Source organism: Nelumbo nucifera, chromosome 6, assembly GCF_055504915.1.
Source record: "Nelumbo nucifera cultivar China Antique chromosome 6, China Antique-T2T, whole genome shotgun sequence".
Classification (NCBI taxonomy): Eukaryota; Viridiplantae; Streptophyta; class Magnoliopsida; order Proteales; family Nelumbonaceae; genus Nelumbo; species Nelumbo nucifera.
This window is the reverse complement of record NC_142654.1, coordinates 65,908,330-65,931,221: the sequence shown is the minus strand read 5'-3', so window position 1 is coordinate 65,931,221 and position 22,892 is coordinate 65,908,330. Positions and strand designations below refer to the sequence as shown.

Here is a 22,892-nt window from a genome sequence, read left to right as displayed (position 1 = left end):
AGCTCGGACTCCCAGTAGGGAGTTTGTTCTTAATAGGGAGCTCAGTTTTTAGGGAGCTCGGGTTCTTACTTGGGGAGCTCGGACCCTTAACAGGGAGCTCGGGCTCCTAGTACCGAGCTCGGACTTGGGGAGCTCAGGTTTTAGGGAGCTCGGACCTTTGATAGGGAGCTCGCTCTTAATCAGGGAGCTCGGGCTCCTAGTAGGGAGCTCGGATTTAGGGAGCTCGGGTTCTTAGGGAGCTCGGGCTCCTAGTACCGAGCTCGGACTTAGGGAGCTCGGGTTTTAGGGAGCTCGGACCTTTGACAGGGAGCTCGCTCTTAACAAGGAGCTCGGACTAGGTACAGCGGTCTGGAGTTCGGGCTCGGTAGTGAGTTTGGACTTGCTTCCGATGTTCGCTTTGGGTGCTCTACTGTCCCGAGCTGCTTGCCTTTGCCACGTGTCGGGCGATCGCGAGGTCGGGCCAAATTTCCCTTCATCAATTGCCCCCCACTCCTTGCGACAACGGTTCCGTCTTGGCACGGGGAGTTTGCAAGGTAGCAGGAGGGTTTTGGTCCGTGCTGAGCGCGCTCGCTCTAATTTGATTTTCAAAAAAGGGCGGGGGCTCCTTATGCCGAAACTACACACACAGGGGCTCCCGCCTATTCCGAGTCCGCTCATATGCGAGCTGGGCCGTCGGGCTCGGAGGCCCCGGGGGACTTTAGAAGCGTGCTGTCGCCTGTGCATGCTCTTCAACGGAGTAAGGAGGCGATGTTTCCTGAGGAAGTTGCGGCATGGACCGAGCTCCCTCTGCACCAAGTGGCCTGCCGTGCCGTTACTCATGCCATGGTGGTAAGTGATCCCTTCTTTAGAGCTCGGCTTCTATTCTTTTATTCGTTTCTCTGATCTCGTTTTCCTTTGATAGGTGAACTCCATTCACGCCTTGGCGAACCAGGTGGAGAAATGCTCGCGGCAGGCGCGAGCTGCCGAGGAGAATGCTCGTGCTGCTGATGCTGCTGCTCGCCGTGCGCGGTCTGGGCAGGCGAGGTCTCAGAGGGATGCCGAGGCCATGGGAGTGGTGGTGCAGCGCATGGCGGAAATGAAGCTGGACTTGGAGCACCAGGTCGAGTATCTTCAGGAGGATATTAGGGAGAGGACTCAGATCTTCTCTCAAGGCATCGAAGACGCGAAGAAGAAGGCTGTCAGCGATTACATTGCTTCGCCGGATTTCGATGACCTGATGGTAGACTCCTACAGGAGGGGTTTCAAGCTAAGTCGGTGGATGATCCGGAATACGTACCCCGACCTCGATACCAATGTCATATCCACTTCGCGCATCACTCCGGAGATGGCTAATGCTGCGGATGCCGAACCAGACTCCGAGGGGGAGGCAGGTCCTTCGGGCGTTGTCGGAGAGGCTTCTGATAACGATGAAGTAGCCCCGGGCTTGTGAAATGAAATGAAATGAAATGTCTCCTTTTTTTTGTACACATCTGTTTTGAAATGAAATGTCTTTTTGTTCATGTACTGGTGTCTTCGAGCTATATTTTTTGCCGAACTGACCATTTCGGTCCTTCAGTTCGTTTTATTAAATGACTTCGGCGTACTTGCCTTGGTGGCCTATAGATAGTACCTTCTCAAGTTGACAACGTTCCATGCTCGGGGTACTTGTTTCCCTTCTAGGGTTCCGAGCTCGTACGCTCCCCCACCGAGTGTTTTCATTACTCTGTATGGTCCTTCCCAGTTCGGTCCAAGTTTCCCTACGCCGGGTTCGGGCACCATGACCTTACGGAGAACCAGGTCGCCGACGTGGAAATTCCTCTTTTTTACTCGCGCGTTGTAGTACCGAGCTACCTTTTGTTGGTAAGCCGCAGCTCGGATGTGCGCGAGGTCTCTCACTTCGTCCAGTAGGTCGAGGTTGGTGCGTAACTCGCCCTCGTTTGTTCGTTCGTTGTACGCTTCTAATCGCAACGTAGGCACTTCGATTTCCGCCGGGATCACTGCTTCGGTGCCATAGGTGAGGTTAAAGGGGGTCTCACCCGTGGCGGTCTTTTCCATGGTTTGGTGTGCCCATAAAACACTTGGTAGTTCATCTGCCCACAAACCTTTGGCTCGGTCCAATCGCGCTTTCAGTCCGCGGAGGATGGCTCTGTTCATTACTTCTGTTTGGCCATTTGCCTACGGGTGTGCGACCGATGTGAAGTTCTGACTAATTCCCATACTTCGGCACCATTCTTGGAACTTAATGTCTTCGAACTGTTTGCCATTGTCGGAGATTAGTACCCGAGGTAGCCCGAAGCGACATATGATGTTCTTCCAAAAGAAGTTTTGTATGTTTCGGGCTGTAACTATTGCCAGGGGTTCGGCTTCTATCCACTTTATGAAATAATCTACTGCCACCACTAGGAATTTTCTCCCGCCTGTCGCTGGTGGGAATGGCCCCAGGAGGTTGATGCCCCATTGGGCGAAGGGCCATGGACTGGTGAGGTATTTGAGGTCGGCAGCGGGCTGATGGTGGATGCTGGCATGCTTCTAACACTTGCCGCATTTTCTGACGAGCTCGATTGCCTCTGTCTTCATCGTTGGCCAGTAGTATCCTTGTCGAAGTGCCTTTTGGGCGAGGGCTCTACCCCCCAGGTGTCTGCCACACAAGCCTTCATGGATGTCGCGGAGTACCAGCTCGGCTTCGGCTGGGCGCAAGCATCGCAGATAGGGGAGCGTGTAGGATCGTCGGTACAACCGTTCGTCTATCATGACGTATTTGGCTGCCTGGTGCTGCACCCTCTTGGCTGTGTTGCGGTCTGCGGGGAGGGTTCCGTCTAACAGGAAGCTCGCGAGTGGGTCGATCCAGCTCGGCTCCGCTTCGGTGACGGGAGCGACCTCTTCTGCCCCACCGAGAATGCTGGGCCGAGGCAAGTCCTCTACGTACACGGTTCTCCTGGCGTTGTGGCTCGTGCTAGCCAGTCGGGACAGGGCGTTGGCCTCAGTGTTCTCTAACCTCGGGATTTGCTTGATGAAGTGTGATTGGAAGTTGAGCAGAGCTTCCTTTACTTTTGCTAAGTACGCAATCATAGTGAGTTCGCGTGCTTTGTACTCGCCTGTAACTTGGTTGACCACGAGCTGGGAATCATTGCAGATATCCATGTGCTTTGCTCCGACCTTGCGTGCTAGGTTTAGCCCGGCTATCAGTGCCTCGTACTTCGCCTCATTGTTGGATGCCGTGAACTCAAAGCGTAGTGCGTATTCCAGTTTTGTTCCGCCCGGGCCGCGTAGCACTATTCCAGCCCCGCTGCCTTGTTGGTTCGAGGAGCCATCTACGTGAAGGATCCAGGGCTCCTCATCCCAGTTCGCGCTTGGTCTAACCAGGAGGGAAGCCACGCTGGCTGCTACTTCACGGGGTTCGGACTCGTTTGGCTTGGGAGCTCCGAGTTCGCCCGAACTGGGGACCTCGGGCTCGACCAGCTCAGGGGCTTCGGGGTTGAACGTGCACTCTGCGATAAAATCTGCCAAGGCTTGGACCTTGATGGCAGTTCTTGGCTTGTACTGAAGATCATACTCGCTGAGTTCGATGGACCACTTCGTCAGCCGGCCGGAAACCTCGGGTTTGAGTAAAACTTGCCTCAGAGGTTTGTCGGTCAGGACGATGACGGTGTGGGCCTGGAAGTATGGGCGGAGTTTCCATGCTGCTACCACCAGGGCATACGCTAGCTTTTCTATCTGCGGGTACCTTGTCTCTGCTCCCTGCAAAATTTTACTAACATAATATATGGGTCGTTGGACCCGGTCTGCCTCCTTTACTAGTACCGAACTGACCTTTGACAGGGAGCTCGGTATCGAGCTCGGACCTGGTCAGGCTCCTAGTTCCGAGCTCGGACTTAGGGAGCTCGGGTTTTAGGGAGCTCGCTCTTAACAAGGAGCTCGGACTAGGTACAGCGGTCTGGAGTTCGGGCTCGGTAGTGAGTTTGGACTTGCTTCCGATGTTCGCTTTGGGTGCTCTACTGTCCCGAGCTGCTTGCCTTTGCCACGTGTCGGGCGATCGCGAGGTCGGGCCAAATTTCCCTTCATCAGGATGGACAGAGGATTTATAGGAAACTTAGATTAGAATGTATAGGCCTCTTGATTAGGATGAAGAATGACGCATGGATGCTTCGATGCTGATGATCTTGAAGTCCGTAGTTAAAATTATATTTTAAAGCAGGGGATTCCCAAGTTATTCTGGAGGCGGTGCAAGCGATCGATCCAGTTAGACATGCCAATGACGACCGATGGGGAGGGTTTTACCTGTTCGGTGGTGAGGACCACCGTTGCCAGAGGTTGCAGCAACAACAGTGGTTTCTTTAACAATCAATAGAGGGAGAGAGTCCGTCAGCGTCTTGCCGCTTTTGGTTCACTGTGTTCAGACGAGGAAGATGAACAGTGCTGCCTCCCCCCCCTCCCCCCTTTCGGATTCCAGAGGGAGAAGAAGAAGAAGAAAAGGAAGAAGAATCAGAACAAAAAAAGAATAAGAGCAAGAGGGGGGAAGAGAGGGGCCAATAGAGGAGCGGTCGGAGTGGGAGATTGCCGCCGTCTTCTCTCGTTTCACTCGAAGAAGATGGTGAGCAGTCCCAAACCTGGATTCTCGGGATGAGGGGCTTAGAGCAAATGAAAGCATCTGATTAAATTTAAGGATAAATGGACTACAATCGATCTCAAAAATCTGAATTGCAGTCCTTCCTAGTCTATTAATAATCTTTCCACCCCTGTAAACTGAAAGAATGGTAGGATCCATCCAATGGACACCATAAAGGTTGCGGAATGGGTGGGCGAATTTCAAAAATTTCCTACCTTCTCCCAACTGGGAATCATATTCCCTAAATTTAGAATATATTATTCAAGGATCCTACTTGAACCATAATCAAACCAGATCTGTACCAAAAGGTAAATGGGAGGAATATACCTGATCCGGAGAAGCACTATCTCCCAAAGTTGGTGTTCACGCCCAAAGAACGCTCCAAGATCCGTTCCTGCTGAAGATGACACAGCTGTGGATGGAACAGAACCAGCGGGGTGCGTCCTACACACATGATCCTTCACAAGAATCCTCTGGAAGAACTAAACACTATAACCTTTTCAGTCTTTCTTGCAAGACTGATGTCAAGAACAGATTTCTTGACTTTCTTTTCTTGCAAAGATCCAATCTTGCAATGGCAGATGGCGGCGGCAGGAGGAGAGAACCAAAACAAAAAAAAAGCTGAACTGCTTTTTCTCTTTTCTGGAGAGTATGAGATCTTATCTCAAAATCGCAGAAGGTATCCCTTGTGTATCCAAAGGATGGTTCAAAATCTGATGTCTTTTCTTAGGGTTTCTCCTCTTTTCTTCTTGATTAAGAAACCTCCTAATCAGGAGTTATCCCAATCCAAATCAGTATCTGGATAGAGGATCATCTTAATCTTATCTGCAGATAAAGTTAGTTTACTCCTGATCTTATCAGGAGGTTACCAGATTCAAATCTGATTTGAATTTGGTCTCCCAGAGTGGATAAGGTTAAAAGCCCCATCCTTTTCACTAACATTAATCTCAGATTCACCCCATCTTTTGGGTGATCATATCAGCCCAGTTCGAAATGGGCCTTTGGCCCATTAAGTATTCAGTGTTTAATTAGTTTCCAATCTGCTGCCCAGTTGGGCTTCTTTGTATGGCGTGGGACCCAAGCATTGATCTACACACCAGCCACATGGGTTCGGCCCAGCATTTAAAACAAGGCCCAGTCGAATTCACTGAAAAGCTCAATGAACCCCTTGAGTCCATCGTATGAACCCTATGGGCCCAACACTTACATTAAGTGGTCCCTGGGCCAAGCCATCTTATAAAAACCTAGGGACTGTGGGCAGGTGCAAGATTAGCCCATCAGGTATTATCCTAAATGGTCTTACACTTAACCTCTCAGCCCTTAATGATCAAGCACTGCCCGACAAGAGAGGACCTCTCCCTCGGCTGCAAGGAACAGCGCCGCACCTCCCTCTCACATGGATCCCGGGAATTAAAACCATTTGCAAACATTTTTGAAACCGTACATATAATATAAGTATACTAATTTTGCAAAACAAAATTCCAACGATTGAAATCAACTGCCGGCAGTTTGGTTTCCATCAGAGAGAGTGCATTCCCGATCATTACCCTTTGTCCGACAAAGTGGTTGATTCTGTCACTATGACCACCCACTCAGATGAATTCTCAAACTGCCCCAACATACCCAGGTTTTGATCCCCGCTAAGGATCTCACTGATTGGCATATCAAAGGCGGCCTGATCCAGCACCTAGTGAAGTGTCATAATCGAGTCTAGGGGTCAGGTGTAACTTTCCAGTTTTGCCTATCTATCTCCAAGGTCCAGGGCAAGACTAGAAATCTGGTCCGGTTCAAGGATTCAAGTAATCCCATACTGCATGTGCCTCGGGTCTTACCCTGATGGCTGAGTCAGGCCATCCCAACACTTAGTAGCACACCAGCATCAGCCTTGGCAGGATAAATCTCCCCAGACTTATCCAACGGCTGTGAACATTTAAAACTAACATGAATCTCTATAAATGTCCAGTTTTAGGGTTTTACACAGAATTAAACCAAACAACATGAATCAAAACATGCACTTTATTTATTTCCACTAAATAACAAGTACATCAAATCAGATTGAAGCTAAAGGCATACATAAACTGTCTATTAATAATCTTCCTACCCCTGTAAACCGCATTTTACCTATAATCCACGGGCAGGATTTAATCCACCTTTAGCCTAGTTTCACCGTAATGGTGGACTTAAGTATAAAAACCCTTAGTTTTAAATAAATTTAGAAGAGGGTAATGTGTTCGGTCCTCCTTGGATGACACAGAAAATTCTGTCCTCACGGGAGCAGACTTGTCTCCAAGTCTAGTATGAGAATATCTTGTTTCTCTTTTCTTTGATCCTCGCCTCGGACACCCCATATGAATTTAACACCTCACGTCAATTTAACATTGCTCGCTGTTGTTTCAGCTTAAATCAGACAGATGAAACCATGCTCCTCATTCCATCTTTGGTTTTTATCTATTTCTTTGCCTCCTTTGTTAATAAAATTTGCTTCTTGTTATGTAGTCCAGTTACATAAGATGACAGAAACTGTATCCTTTGGAGTTTTCTTAATCCATAACTTGTCGAATTCATGAAATAGCCTTGCTTGTTCAACTATTTTAAAGTGCAGTTACTAGGCAAGCTTTTGGTTAATTAGGTGGTCATACCCTGTGGCAAATTGCATATATCGAACCGAAACGTTAATTGTGTAACTGTGGCTCAAGGGAATATCTTCTGCCTTTCCTCTTTCAATTCTTTGAAAAACCTGCAACAATAAATGTTTGTTAATTGTTTTGTGTTTAATTATTATTAAGAGCTGGAGTAGCTCAGTTGGTTAGAGCGTGTGGCTGTTAACCACAAGGTCGAAGGTTCAAGCCCTTCCTTTAGCGTTGTTTGACTAATTTTATGAGCTTCCAACATTCTGAAAGACGGGCTTTTCAACTAGTTTAGAATCCTGCTTGGAAACATTATCTGGAACTAGGGGTGCAACTTGGGCGGGCCCAACTCGAGCCCAGACTGACCCAGCCCGTATTTTTATACGGGCTGAATTCAAATTTTCAGTCTTCGGATTGGACCTGGGCCCAAAAAGTTCTAGTTTTAAAATTTTTCGGACTGAGCTTGGGCCTAGCCCTTAGGAAGGCTGAAGCTGACCTGACCTTATCTCAACCCTAACCAGTCCGATTATATACATTCATATGTGCATATATAGACACATATATGCATGCATATGTACATATTTTATAAATAAACTATACATATATACATACATGCATATCAATTTTTAATGGGGACTAATTGAACAACCTGAACCCAACCCCAATGTATCAAATTTCAGTATAAGCTGGGTTTGAAACCAGCTTGAACTTTAAGCCCAATTCTTAGGGTTGGGCCTGGGTTGAACTAAAACCCAGCCCAGACCGCCCAATTCTTAGCATTGGGCCTTAGTTCTCATTTTGAATTTCTTATCTCAGGAAATTGTGGGCCCAATTCCTGAAGGATTTGATGGCTGTTTCTTGTCCCGTTTACCTAAGCTCCTAATTGAAGTTTACAAACCTATCAATAAATAAATAAATAAAGTGTACAAAGTCATATACAAATACTGCAAAGCAGAGGAATGTTTTGGGAAGTATTTTAAGAGCAGTCTGGACTCTGGAGTAATTCCTTTCTCCTTGTAATGTTTGTAGAAGATGCATATCCATCAATTATGTCAAAAAAAATTGACCATAGTTTGTTTATACATATCGATTAAATTATTTGTAATCTTTTGATAAAATATAATATGTAAGAAATAATCACTGGTTGATTAGGTTTACATGTTCTTTATACCTTGCCTTTTGATTCTACTTATGCGTTATTGATCTTTAACTGAATGAGCATAGTTCTACTAGACATGTTAGTTTAAGAATTTCTTTGTTCTTTTTCTGTTATAGTTTATCTCTGAGACATAAGGATGTAACCTCCATACAGTTTACTAAGATGAAGTAGCTTCTGGTGGAAGTTCTGCCAAAAGCAGAATACAAGAAGATAGTTTCTAAAGGCATATTCCTGAATCCATTCAGGAGATATCTAAAAACTAAACATAACTCAGCATTATGGCCCTACCTTGCTAGTGTGGGCTAGGAGAGTTTTCAGTCTTAGAAACCACTGACTTGGTGATAAAAATTAAGAATTATAAAAATTATTTACTATTATACATAAAAATAAAAATATTATATATAAAATATTATTATATATATAATAAAATTATTTATTATATATATTTATATATTTATATGTATACGCAGATGTGTATATGTATGTATGTATATAATAAAAAATTATTTATTTATTATACCAGGCTCAATTAGGCTTGCGAACCTCACAAGCCGAGCTTCACTAGGCTCGAGCCTGGCTCAATTAACAAATGAGCCTATATATTAGGCTCGAACTCATAAGAAGCTCGGCTCGTGGCCAACCCTAGCCATGAGATACTAGTGGGATTTCTTGGGTCTTCAACTTTAAGACATCTGTGGCATGAGTACTATAGAATCCCAATACTGAATGAGGGGAGAAAGAAACTTCATTAAAAAACAGCTCAGTTCATCATCTCCCGGATGAACCACATGATACTAGTGGGTTTTCTTTCGGTTCATCATTGTCCATTTTCAACCATTCTTGGAGCCAACAAAATAAGTCAAAGCTCACTTCAATCCACTAAGCAAGCAAAGAAAAGGTAGTCTATGGTTTCACTTTCTTGTAGACCTAGCTTACAAAGAGGTTCGATGTGAGTGGATCTCTTGCCAATTCTGCACAAACTAGCCCTTTATCATGGTTTTTAAAAATGAACCGATGACTGAACCGGTTAGGGGTCCAGTTATCGATTCAAACAGTCCCACCATTTGACCTAAACGGTCGGCCCGTTTTGACAAAAAAAATAAAAAAATTAAAAAATTGGAAAACGGTCAAAACCGTTTGAACGGTTCGAATGATTAACCGGCCGATTCAGCGGTTTGTTGACCAAAATCAACGGTTTTGAGGAAAAAAACAGTTTTGGAGAAAAATAGAACCGGTCAGATGACCGGTTCCCGATTTTTCCGGTCTGATCCAGTTTTGAAAACAGTGCCCTTTACAACAATAATGCCAAAGAAACATTTTGATCCAAGGGATTAGAAGTTTATTTCCAAGGAGGGCCTTCCAACTTAGACCACAACATACCCACATTTCCATTGAGGATTCTGTGTCTGTTGACATAACGATTTACAGATCGATCGATCTGCATGATGTGATACATTCTTGAATTTATTTCAAAAATTGGTAGTATTCACATTTTTCATGTGACCACGGTCATGTTTTTTTTTTTTTTCAATGAAGATGGACTACCAATTTTTGCTCATAATCTAAAGGTTGTATTGATGAAACTCTCCTGAAGTTTGTTAATTACAATCACCTCCCCTGAACTTTTTGACATAGTTGTAAGTAGACTTCTTTTGTTAGAATCCTCTAAAAAGAGGTATGGTAATGTCCAAAATATCAATACAATTTTTTTATCAAAAAATAAAAACCATGCAGTTTCTTTGATCAAAATGTTTATTTTCCAAGTTTTCTCTACATATGAATCCCTACCCCAAACCCTTTCACTTTTCTAAAATTGATTTATTTTCCAAATTTGCCCTTCATATTAACCACTCAAAGGTATGAAGATTATAATGGTAGATGGTTATTAGTTGTTTAAATCCCAAAAAAGAGTTACTCTCCAAGAAAACTATGTGGATTAGATGGAAATGTTCCCAAGAAGGATATGTAAAACTCAATACAGATGATGCTTTAAGGAGAAATCCTGGTCATAGGGAGGTGGAGTAATAAGGGATAGCGATGGAATTTTTCATATTGGTTTAAATAGAGCTTCGAGCTGGTCTCGAGACTAATAAAGCTCTGCTCGTGAGACTCACAAGCCTAATTGAGCTTCTACATACATACATACATACATACATACATACATACATACATACATACATACATACATACATATATATATATATATAATATTTTTATTTTTATATATATAATAGTAACTAATTATTATTTTTTAAATATCTAATAAAAAATAATTTTTTTACTTTTATAAAGCATTTGACTCACAGTCGAGCTCGAGCTGAGCTGAACTCAAGCTTATGAGCTTTTGAATCGAGTCAAGTTCTTGAACCTCATATTGTCTTGGCGAGCCAAGCTCGAATAACTAATTATTCGGCCCAACTCAGCTTGAATCCACCCCTAGGTACATGGTTTTTAAAAACAAACCGGTGACCGAACCGGTCAGGGGTCCGGTTACCGGTTCGAACGGTCCGACCATTCAACCTGAATGGCCGACCCATTCTGGCAAAAAAATAAAAAAAATTAAAAAATTGGAAAACGATCAAAACGGTTCGAACAGTTCGAACGATTAACTGGCCAAGTTCAATGGTTTGCTGACCAAAATCAATGGTTTTGAGGGAAAAAGCGGTTTTGGAGGAAAACGGAACCAGTTAGGTGATCGATTCCCGATTTTCTAGTTCGACTGTCTGGTCCAGTTCGGTTTTGAAAACAGTGCCTAGGTGTGCTCCTCCACTTGGAGTAAAGTTTGGGGTTAAAAAAAATAAGAGCAGTTCTTACCAAATGCTCAAAACCTTAAACCCAAAGCTCAAAAGCAAAAGTTTATTCAAACTGGGCCTTATTAATTTGTATTTTATTTAATAAAATAGTCATATAATAAAATATTTAACGATAAAATAGTTGCTCCACCATGTCACTCAGCAATCAGGGAACTTGCTTGGCTTATTAGAAAGAAGTTTATGTCTCAATTAGACAATAAATTGAGAAATAAGCACTTACTAAGAATTACTAATTATTAGAGAATTAATCAATGACTAAAAAATACTAATTATTATTGAAGTGGTTACACATTTGAATTATATGTGCAATAGAATATATATTACTGTTTTTGTTTATATAATTTGATTTCTGGGATTTAATATAAAAATTGAGCCCTCTAATCTTAGAATCATCTTTATCAATCAAATTGGCCACGCTGTACGCAACACTCAAATAGTGGATATGGAAAGACGGAAGATCAGGATTCACTTTTCAACAGGCCCACCCTTAACTGGTCTGGGGCCTCAAAATTTACTTTTGCATTCAGGTTTCTTTTGTGGTTGTGCTCCTATTTTATCTGTGGTGAGCAATGTTTTAAAAATGGGAAAATCTATGATATGGAAAACATATCATATCAGATGAGAGACCAATCAACTTTCGAGTTTTTGTTTTGGTGAATACGGGTTATGGCAAGTAATCGGTTTCAAAAACAAAAATTAAAATCACATTTGATTCTTAAAACAAGAATTAAGAAAGACGTTAACTTACGGAAAACTACTGACCGTCATTCTCCCTGATATCTTCAGCTCACCACCCCTGTTGAATCATCGCTGACGATAATGGTTTCTCTTCGGTGTCACCTCGTCACCCTTGTGCTTCTTCAAGTGATCCTATTGCTCTTTCACCCTGTGGTAAGCATTGTCTCTCTTCCTTTCTTTTCTTAATTTTTCTCTTGCAGATTACTTTGATGGGTTTGTACTGATTAGTTCTATTTCTCTGCCAATTTATATATGTTCATCATTTTTTCATTCTTGCATGATTTGGGTCTTCATTGTAAGTCCGAGTTGGCCGATTAATGGGATTTTTCTGATAGAATAACATTTGTTTGGTCGGGAGGAAGATCCTAATGCCTGATTCTCCTAAAACGTCATTAGGTGACGATCTGAACACATTGTGTCTGAAAAGGGGCTTGGATAGGGGAGAAAAATGCATGTTGCAAATATCCATTTGACTGGGTATCATGTTCTGCAGTGTTACTGATTCTCTCTCTCTCTTTCTGGTACTTCAATGATTCAAAGAACTAGTTTTGAGACTTTTTGCATTTTTCTTGCTAGACTCTTGTAAATTTGATCTGTTTAGAAAGAGTTATGGTCATTTTAGTTGTAGGGTGCAAGTCTGTGATGAGATTACGAAACTTTTATTTTCAGGTTTTTCTTGCAGTTGTTTTTAGTTTGTTTAGCTGCAGTAGAATTAGTAGGGTGTTGTTAGAATTGTTTTTAAGTGTTACATTCCTTATTTGAGAATCCTATGGATTACCTACAGGTTTGCCTTAATTTTTCACTAATTAAAAATTTTGGTTCAGTTTCCTAGTTGAGTTTGGTACCATTACCTTCTTTGGATCGTTTTCTCTTTGTTAAATAGGTTATATCTGGCGTAGGACCCATAGAATGGTGGATATCATTAGTCTGATTGTGCATATCAGCATATGCTAGTTTGCAGCTCTGAGATGTCATGCTATTATACAAATACCTTGTGTTTTCTTTAAAATGTAATTCAAGATTGAGGCTAATGAGTAACTGTGTAATTGATATTGCTACAGTTTTCCAACACCACCATTTCTCCATGGAAGTTGATTATGTCTTTTCTGATCCTCCTCATCTCCTTATTATAATCCACCTCTGAAGGTTGATCTCCATTTGGTCCATATGTTGTAATCACCTTCTGGATCCTCTGTTTTAGCTCCTATATCAGCATTTCCGACCAATTATTAGTTCAACTGTCTTACTGTGTGGTGATCTCCAAGGAGAATAAGAGACTTTCAAATAAGCATTTGGCACTACCAGTTGTAAAAACCTCTGCATTTGTATTGTGAGTGCAAATAGTAACGGTAGTTGAGAGTTTCACCACATGAAGGATCACAAGTAACATAATATTCAACCACAATAAGGATCTTCAAATCAACACAAACACTTGTGAGTTCAATTAAGTTATTATGAAACCTTTTAGGTGCAGCAGAATTATTGAGTTTCCATTGAACTGGGTACTTGAGATCAATGGCTGAACATGTGGTCTTTGTGAACCTTTCATACTAAATCTTACCAACAGCAATGGGTTGCTGATGTTATTCCATAGCATTTGGGATTAAGGATTTTTTTGTTACATAAAGGTTGTACGTGTTGTACAGAAAGTAAATTGCCAAATCAATAATTTATCTTCATAAACCATGTTTTTTTCACTGAAATGCTGATGTTTGGTACCATGGTTGTTTCTACTTGAAATGCTGTAACACCAGCATCACCTAGGCATTTTGAATTTAAATATCAATTTATGTTTGGTTGATACTGTTTTGAGTTACAACAGTGATAAAACATTTCTACTAGAAACATAAACTTAGGGCTGTTGGGGGAAACACTGATGTTTCCTCCATCAGCTGACCATTTGAAGAAACAGCCCAATGACCTAGCTCTTAGTTGGCATCCTAAGTGGCAGTGCGGAAATATATTCTGGTGCATCACATACTAGAAAAGATGGATATATACCATCGAATACCCATAAAGCCTGCCTCCAAAACAAATTTTTTTTTTTTTTTTTGGTGGTGGTGGGGGTAGGGGGGTATAAGCTTCTAGAACCATTAGATCTGATATAGATATTAATCTGTGTAATATTAAGCAACTCATCAGAAAGCATTTATTTTTAAATTTGACCATATGGATGAGAGTCAGTATAGTAGGATGGTGTCACATTGAATATAATCATTTCATTTAAACATTTTAAGTAGCAATGCCCATACAAAACACAATACTGCTCAAAATGAGCTTGGATCTTCTAACCACAAACTCTTCCCACATCCCTACCCACAAGACACTACAGCTGTTCATGGGGAGATGTTTGCAATACAAGCTGGTAGTGTCTTGTGAGTTGGAGATCCGGAGTGGCTCAAAACTTGTTCAATGCCTAGCCAGTAAAAGTACCAGCCAAATAAATTTCATGTCAAAATGCCTAAAATGGTAATGGTACCAAACACAACCTATGAAAGGCAATTTAAGAAGGTAATTCCATATGTGATCCTCAAAACCTCAAGTTGGATGAGAATGGTGTTTCAAGGATTGGTTCAATCTTTAGATCTTGATCTGCTTGCATTATTTACATGTATGGGGGAGCATTTGCATGGTTGTCATTGCCATGAGCCAATCTGTTGATGATATTGATATATTGCTTTGTAAAAGGAATTCATACTTTGTTTCTTATCTGTTTAAGCATTAATTCCTGTTGGTATTACTTGCAACAAGAGGGTTATTATCTGACTCTCTGTCATAGGGTATGTGTATTTTGCTTCTGCCAGTAGTCGTTTGTGAATTGTAAGTAGGCTTCTTATGTGGGCCAGTTGTGCTTTAGCCTTTAGGTCATGGACTTTTTTCATTGTTATGGTTTGAGTTTGTGAAGGGGATATAGAATTCATATAGTATGTATGGTGCAATATCTGCATGGTGTTGGCTTCTGCTGCTAAACAAATGTACTTGGGTATTTGGGTATTAGGGAGTGCGTTGTCTCTTTGAAAGGGATACATCATTTCGAGAATGTCTCTTTGCCCACAATATTTCACTCGAGAAGTAATTATTGGTAGCTAAATGAGCGCCGTGTCTCTAGTTTTTCTGGCTGGATTTGTTCAGAAACCGGTAAGCCTGCTATGAAAATGATCTCAGGTTTCAATTTTTGGGGATTTAGTAAACTGTTAGTGTGAAGGGTAGTGGTAAACGTAGCAGACATGGCCTACTATTATGGCAAAAATACTTGTTCTTGGTGAGTTGGTGTGGAGTAGGATACCCTAGAACACTGCAGCAATTTGTCTTGGCCCAAAATAATTGCTGTCTTCCTACCCAATATTTAGCAAGAATATCAGCCAAACTATTGGCAGTCTTGATCCATTGGAATTTCATTTCCATATCCTTAGTCAACCACCTAAATTTTTTATCTCATTACTATAACTCCTCATTTAAGCTTCCCTTCTTTGTAGCTGTCCCAATATCAACTTAGAATTTCCTTACACAATCAGCCTTTTAATATTCAGACTTCTTGCTTTTTTGTTTTCCCTCCAGAGTGGCCAAGACTTGGTTGTGGAATCCCACAGGGGCTTTAATGTTTGTTTATTTTTTTCGATATATGCGGGCCCCAATGGCTGGTGGTTTATTTCCCAAGAGAGAAAATAATATTTATGAATACCAAGCTTCTAGCTTTAAAGCTTTTTTGCTTCAAAGCATAGAACAGAGGATTCGTTTTAACACCAGATTTAGTTCCTAAGAGCCCGGGGGGGGTATTGTTGGATAGTGAGCTGGATTGTTAAGTAAGGAAGTTAAAGGGTGATTGGTTGAGCTTTCAATTATATTTGCTTTTATGATACTTGAGTTGGGGAAAACAAGTATATACATGAACTTTGGGATCTCTTGTGAACTTAGAGTATGTTAGCCACTTTATTTTACTTTAGAAAAGATTTGGTTTTTGATTCACCCTTAAGCTGCTCTAAAGAAATGCATAAAAGACAAATATAGTTTGAATTAAACCAATCATCATAGTGTTGATGGAATCACTGAACGTCTAATATAATAATCAATCAAAGCAACCAAATCGTTTGCATTGGAGATCTAGAGAGAGAGAGAGAGGACTAGATGCAGTTATATTAATCAAGGAATATTATTGTTTTGAAAAAGCAATAGTTCCTTATCAGAATTGGATCATTGTTTGAGTTTAATAGCTTTTGGTCCAATTCATTGTATTCTACCATATGCCACAGTCATAATAAAAGACAAGTGAATAATCATAATCACATTATTCTTTAAAATTTATTTTCCAAAAATTCTGGTTAACATATTTAGTATGTTTCTAAATGTGTTTACTGATATGCTTTCTTGTTTGCTATTATTGTTAGGTTCTTGACCGATTGGGTGCACCACGTGAAGCATCATAGCGTGTCCACGTGAAGCATCATAACATGAGCTAGCATCCTTGTATAGGTAATGCATTTTAAGCCTTCCATCTTCTTGTAATATTCTCTGAAAAGGTTATATGTCACTGTTCTTTTTAAAGGATTTGGTTTTATAAACAGTAAATTTCTCCCTTCTGTGCCATATTTGTTTTGCAGGTGATCATGGATTTGTCATTTGTTTATGCCGTACGGTAGAAAGATGAAGATGGAACTCTTCTTCCCCTGTTTTTTTTCCTATTTTACTTTATTCCTTAATATATACCCATAGGAATCAAGAAGCCACAATTTTTTGACAAAAAATGCAAATACCTAGCTTTCTATAATTAGCTAGAGCAAGATATTTTTGTAGTAAACTTCTAGCCTGTAACAAGTGGCTGTTTGATTGCAGAAAATATGGAATCGACTGCCACCTGTTGGATTGCAGAAAATATGGAATCGATTGTTAGGAAGATGTTTAGTGATTGCAGAAAATATGAATCGATTGTTAGGGAGATGTTTAGTGAGGTTATTTACTAAAATATGGAATCGATTGTAGCGAGTGAGATGAATAACCTCTTGCTGCTGATTGAATGCATTGTGATCTATGGATTTACGATTTCCAGAGGGAGAAGTTTGAGTAGGGAACCGGAAGAAGATAAAGAATGGGAAAACGGAAGATTCGGTTAACGGATAGGTTAAACAATGCCTTAAATTTTAATTAATATATAAAATAATAATTACCGGTTATTTAAATAAATCCAGTAACTACCGTATACGTGGCAGTAGTAGTAGAAGTTTTAGATATGATATGGTTTTCCATATCATAGTCGGACCCATATAAATGTTTTGTTCACCGGTTTCCGTTGGTTTGACAGTTTAATTCAAACAGATGGCCTGTTGCAATTCAAAAAAATAATTAAACTAAAAAACAGTCCAAAATCATTGTTCGGATCTAATAAATCAACGGTTTGCCTGTCCGAGCAACAATTTACTGACCAAATTAACGGCTTTTCGTAAAAATCCGGTTCAAGGATGAAACAAAACTGGTTGTTTAGAAGGTTTCTGGGCTGAACGGTCTGGCCATTTAGGTCAAAACGATTCAAAAACCATGATAGTGAGTATTGCTGACAAACTATTTTCCCCATATGCCATAAAATGTAATACTTATTCTCATTTGTCAAAGCTCATTTACTACTGATTTTAACTTTGCAAATTTACTGATTTTAGTTTGAAAATTCTGGGAAAAAGTTGTCATTTCAGTGCTTCCTTCTTTTTGTCTATTTTGCATACTTTTTGCTGACATAATATTGACACGTACAAAATGAAAACAAACAAGAAACAAAATAAATTTCAATGTTTTCAACTCTGAAAATAGTAAAAACACATTAATTACTTGGAACCCGCTTTTCTTGAGAATAGAGACTTCCACGTCAATAAAGATTTTTTTTTTTTTTGGGTGGGGAATATCCTTGAGAATAAAATGAAAAAGGATATAATCCATAAATAATAAAGACATGAAAACATAAAATTAGGATGTTATATGGCTTATATGATATATTAGACATAGATTCATGGTTCAAAGTATTCACACACCCAATATGCTAAAAGGGATACTTTTAACCATGCATAATTTTTTTTTACAAGTTTAGTTTTATATTGTTTAATTTTTAAAAAGATTTTTTTTAAATACCTTAAAAAAGGGTATTGCTACCCGAAATATAGAATACAATTTGGGTTAGAATCTTAGCAAAATAGCTTTTTACTTATTTTCCTGTTCAATCTTTTAAATTTAGGGATATGAACCAAAATTGTTTTAAGAATAAGGTATTCCTATTTTGTTTCTTGCACTAATATGCATTAGTGATGAGTGGCCATGTATATGATGCATATGCTTTAGAATTGATGGGGGATGATTTGACCCAACCTATGAAACGGTGACACATGGACACTGACTCAGCATGAGCGACAGCTCAGCGTTGTAGCCTGGTACGACCAAGTGACGGGTCTACAAAGCAGCTCGCTACATTGTAGCTCGTGAAAGGAGTTCATCGCGACGCGAACCCCGGGCTCCCCGAGCTACCTTTGAAGAGACTTCGAGGCAATAGCTCGCGAGCTAAGGTCATTAGCTCGTCCGAGCTCCCAAGCAGACAAGCCATCCCCAGGGCCAATTCTACTAAGGGTAACCCTAGAGTGTTCCAAGTTCGCTACAGAACATCTTGCGAATGAATCGCACGAGTACTCCCCATGAAGCTTCCGACTGACAGACCGTACCGGTTAGACTGCGCCATATCCCTTACTGATGACATAGTCCCAGTCCTTTCGGCAGTCTGCGTCCACGTCTCACAGTAGGCAAGGGCGTGCCTGTCACTCCGGAGACGTGTCATTCACCCGGGCGAGACGTACGCCACAACGACCACTTGCGCAGACCTGGCAGGTAACGGCTGTGGCAGGAGCCCAGTGGCGGTTATGCCCGACCTGACGTAAATGTCCCTATAAAAGCCCTTAGGGCAGAAGAGAAACGACTTCTTGAGACCTCTAATCTCTAAAGTATAGTGATAACGCGCTATCTGCACTCTTAGCATTTGTTTCCTTCTTGTTTCTCCTACAGAGTACTAACTTAAGCATCGGAGTATTCCCATCGGGTAAACTCCCCGGGGATTCTTCTTCTTCCTCATCTCAGGTACCTTCCAGAAGCCATGTGAGCGCCAGGTAGGAGTGACCGGATTGCGCTACATCATTTGGCGCCATCTGTAGGAATCGCTTCGAAAAGCCTTTCTCTAAACTTTCACATCTTTTTACTCTCCAAAATCTCAACGCTCATGGCTTCCTTTAGCAACATCGGGCGAAGCACGGAGATGAATAACTCCACAGAACAGCCCCAGCTCCCTACTGTCTGTATCGGACAGTTCACCGTCCCCTTCTTAGCGGACGGGATCTCTAGTTTTAACGTGCCTCTTGCAGGAGCACCCGTCGTTGCCCCACTCCCTACCACAATCGGAACAACCTTCATTGAACCCTCGGTTGTGCCCCCAGCGGCCAGCCCGAACCAACTAGAAGATTTGGTGCAGTGCATGCGGGCCATGCTGGCTCAAATGCAACAGTTTCAGCAGTTTCAGATCTATCAACAGCACGTGCTGCACCAGGTCTCTCAGTATCAGTATCAGCAGCGATTTCCCCTGCTGCCACAACCTCAGCTTCAGCAATCGCAACTCCCTCATCGGCACCCAACCTCACAGCAGGCTAGGTCCCATCATCAAGAGGAGCACCTTTCCCACCAATGAAAGGCCCCTCGGAACCCTCCAAGGAGCCAGGCCTCCTCCCGTAGCAGACAGGAAAGGCCGGCCACTCCGGCCTCGCCATGGGAGGTCAGGTCGAAAGGACCCCAGCTCGCCAAGCCCACATCATCTCAGCCCTCCAAGCCCGATACCCCGTTCTTAGAGAACCGGTTCAAGATCTTGGCCGCAGGCTCCAAGCAAGAGCCCTCTGTCCGCCAAGAAACAGAGACGATGCCACCGAGTTCACCGGTCTACCACCCACGACCTGTCCGAGCTCAGAGGCAAAGAAGAAGTAAGCTCGGGTGAAGTCAAGGCCCTCACATCCTTTCAGTTCAATCCCCCTATCTCCCGAGTCCTGGCAGTCCCAATGCCTAAAGACTTTAAGCTCCCCCCTCTTGACAAGTACGACGGATCGTTCGACCCAAATGATCACGTAGATGCTTTCCAATCGCAGATGCACCTGGCAAGAGCCAGCGAGTCGTGCATGTGCGTGGCCTTCTCCACCACTTTTAGAGGAGCAGCCCGTACGTGGTACCAGAACTTGGCACTTGGGTCGATAAGAAGTTGGGTGCAGTTCGCGCAAGCCTTCACATCCCACATCGTCACTAGCAAGCAGTGTCTGTGAACTAAAGAGATTCTCCTTAGCATAGTTTAAAGAGAGGGAGAGTCCATCTGGGGCTACATCAAGCGGTTCAACGATGCTTGTATTCAGATACTGCGCTTGGACCCCGCTGTGCGCCTTGCAGTAGCCAAGAAAGGCGTGACGCATAAGGAGTTCAAGTGGCACATGGTCGTCAACCAACCAACGACCATAACCAAATTCCTTAAACTCACGGACAGGTTTATAGCCACTGAGGAAGAAATCAACTAGAAGGGCGAGGGCGCGCCCGAAAAGAGGAAGAGGGAAGGAGAGCCTTTCAGTCAAGGGGACAACCGAAAGAAAAAGGATGCAGCTCGGGGGCCAAGCCAGGTCAGTCGTTCCGAGCTCATGTCGCGGACCAAACTGATTACACTCCGCTGAACGCGAAGCGGGCCAAAATCCTGATGGGGATCAAGGACGCCCCATATGTGAAATGGCCACCTCATTTGAGGGGGAATTCCAATGAAAGAAATAAGAATCTGTACTGTAGTTTTCATAGACATCACGGTCATAGTACCGAAAATTGTAAAAATCTCCGCGACGAGATTGAAGAGCTCATCCGTTGCAGGTATTTAAGAAATTTTGTACATAATAGTAATAGTAATAATAAAGCAGGTTGGCAAGGGGAGCATGGTAAGGACACTCCCGAGTCCAGCAACAGGCCGGACGAACAGCCACAAAGGCAGACTCCGGAAGAGAGGCCGGTTCGGGGGACCATCCACATGATAGTGGGAGGTTCGATCGTCGTGGGTTGTACTTCAGCAGCAGCTCGGGCGTCAGTTCGTGAGGCCGCCCGAGAAGAGCAGAACCCTCCAAAGTGGCCGAGGACAGAAGAGCCAATTTTCTTCACAGAAGATGACGCGTGAGGGGTCCACTACCCCCATGATGACGCACTTGTGATAAAGCTGAGGATCAATGACTTCGAGGTCAGACGCGTACTTGTCGACTCAGGCAGTTCGGCTGACATCCTCTTTAAAGCCGCGTTCGACCAACTTCAGCTGCAGAGAAGCAACCTGAAGTCTGTGGACACTCCTTGGGTGGGCTTCTGCTGAGAAGAAGTCCGACCCCTTGAGAAAATAACAGTACCTGTGGAAGTCGGCACGTGGCCTTGCGTGGTCAGATTCAAACACAACTTCCTGGTGGTCGTGACCCCCTCCCCCTACAATGCCATAATCGGTTGACCGATCACCCATGTCCTACGAGCGGTGGTCTCCACCTAGCATTTGGCTATGAAGTTCTCAACAGACTTTGGTGTGGGGGTAGCACGAGGCGAGTAGCTCGAGTCCCGCAAGTGCTATGTCACTGTCCTGAAGGGAAAGACCAAGGTGGTCGACGACCTCAAACTGGAGCGGCCTACGGAGCAGAGCGAGGAACAAGCCACACCCATGGAAGAAACAATCGCAGTCCCGACCTCAACAGCCGACCCAGCTTGGACGCTTCAGATCGGTGCTTCCATTCAGGAACCTCTACGGTCCGAACTGGCAAGCTTCTTACTTCAAAATTTAGATATTTTTGCATGGTCCGCGGCAGAGATGCCCGGTATAGTCCCCGAACTCATAACTCACAAGCTGAATACTGATCCTATAGTTAGGCCCGTTAGACTGAAGAAATGCAACCTAGCCCCGGAGTGGTGGAAAGCGGTTGACGAGGAGGTCGAGAAGCTCCTCGCTGCTGACTTCATAAGAGAAGTCTACTACCCTAGCTGGGTAGCCAACCCCGTCCTAGTGAAGAAGGCCAACGACAAATGGCGCATGTGCATTGACTACACCGACCTAAACCGGGCCTGCCCAAAAGACTGCTTTCCGCTCCCCAGAATTGACCACTTAGTGGATGCGACCTCAGGGCATGAGTTGCTAAGTTTCTTGGACGCCTATTCGAGCTATTACCAAATCAGGATGGATCCGGTGGACGAAGAAAAGATTGCCTTCATCACGGAGTTTGGTTTGTACTGTTACAAGGTTATGCCCTTCGAGTTGAAAAACGCAGGGGCGACCTTTCAAAGGCTTGTTAATAAGTTGTTTGCACCACTAATTGGCAGAAAAGTAGAATGCTATGTGGACGACATGGTCGTCAAAACTCAATTCTCACATGAATTAGTACAAGACTTGCATTCTGTTTTTGAAATTCTACGTAAGTTTAATATGAGACTGAACCCAAATAAGTGTGCATTCGGTGTGACCTCGGGCAAGTTCCTAGGATACATCGTTAACCGGCGCAACATCGAAGCTAACCCGGATAAGGTTGAGGCCATCTTAGATATGAGACCACCCTGGAAGTTGAAGGAGGTTCAGAGGTTGAATGGCCGCATAGCCGCCCTGCGCCGCTTCATGTCCAAATTGGCGGACCACTGTCTGTTGTTCAAGGCAATCAAAAGCAAAGGGTTCGAATGGACACAAGACTGTCAGCTCGCATTTGATGAGCTCAAGAAATACCTCGCTAGTGTGCCGATCTTAACCCGACCCGAGGAGGGTGATATTTTAGAACTGTACCTCTCAGCAAGCGATGAAGTGGTCAGTTCGGTACTTATAAAAGAAGTAGATCGGGTTCAACGACCCATTTATTATGTTAGTAAAGTATTGTAGGGAGCAGAGACGAGATACCCAGAGATAGAAAAGCTAGCTTACGCACTAGTAA

The 22,892-nt window shown here is 43.0% G+C and overlaps 1 long non-coding RNA gene and 1 other non-coding gene across 3 annotated transcripts; both read left to right on the top strand.

Moving 5' to 3' along the window:
• Positions 1-7,372: 7,372 nt before the first annotated feature.
• Positions 7,373-7,446, top strand: TRNAN-GUU (transfer RNA asparagine (anticodon GUU)). Its single transcript has one exon. It is a non-coding gene; the product is annotated as a tRNA-Asn (tRNA).
• A 4,278-nt stretch (positions 7,447-11,724) lies between these two features.
• LOC148791154 (uncharacterized) lies at positions 11,725-16,835 on the top strand. 2 transcript variants are annotated; one of them, XR_016077755.1, is made up of 4 exons: positions 11,725-11,853; positions 11,971-12,075; positions 16,308-16,392; positions 16,521-16,835. It is a non-coding gene; the product is annotated as an uncharacterized LOC148791154 (long non-coding RNA). The 2 variants fall into 2 exon arrangements; XR_016077754.1 differs by lacking the exon at positions 11,725-11,853 and having other exon boundaries at positions 11,903-12,075.
• Positions 16,836-22,892: the final 6,057 nt, after the last annotated feature.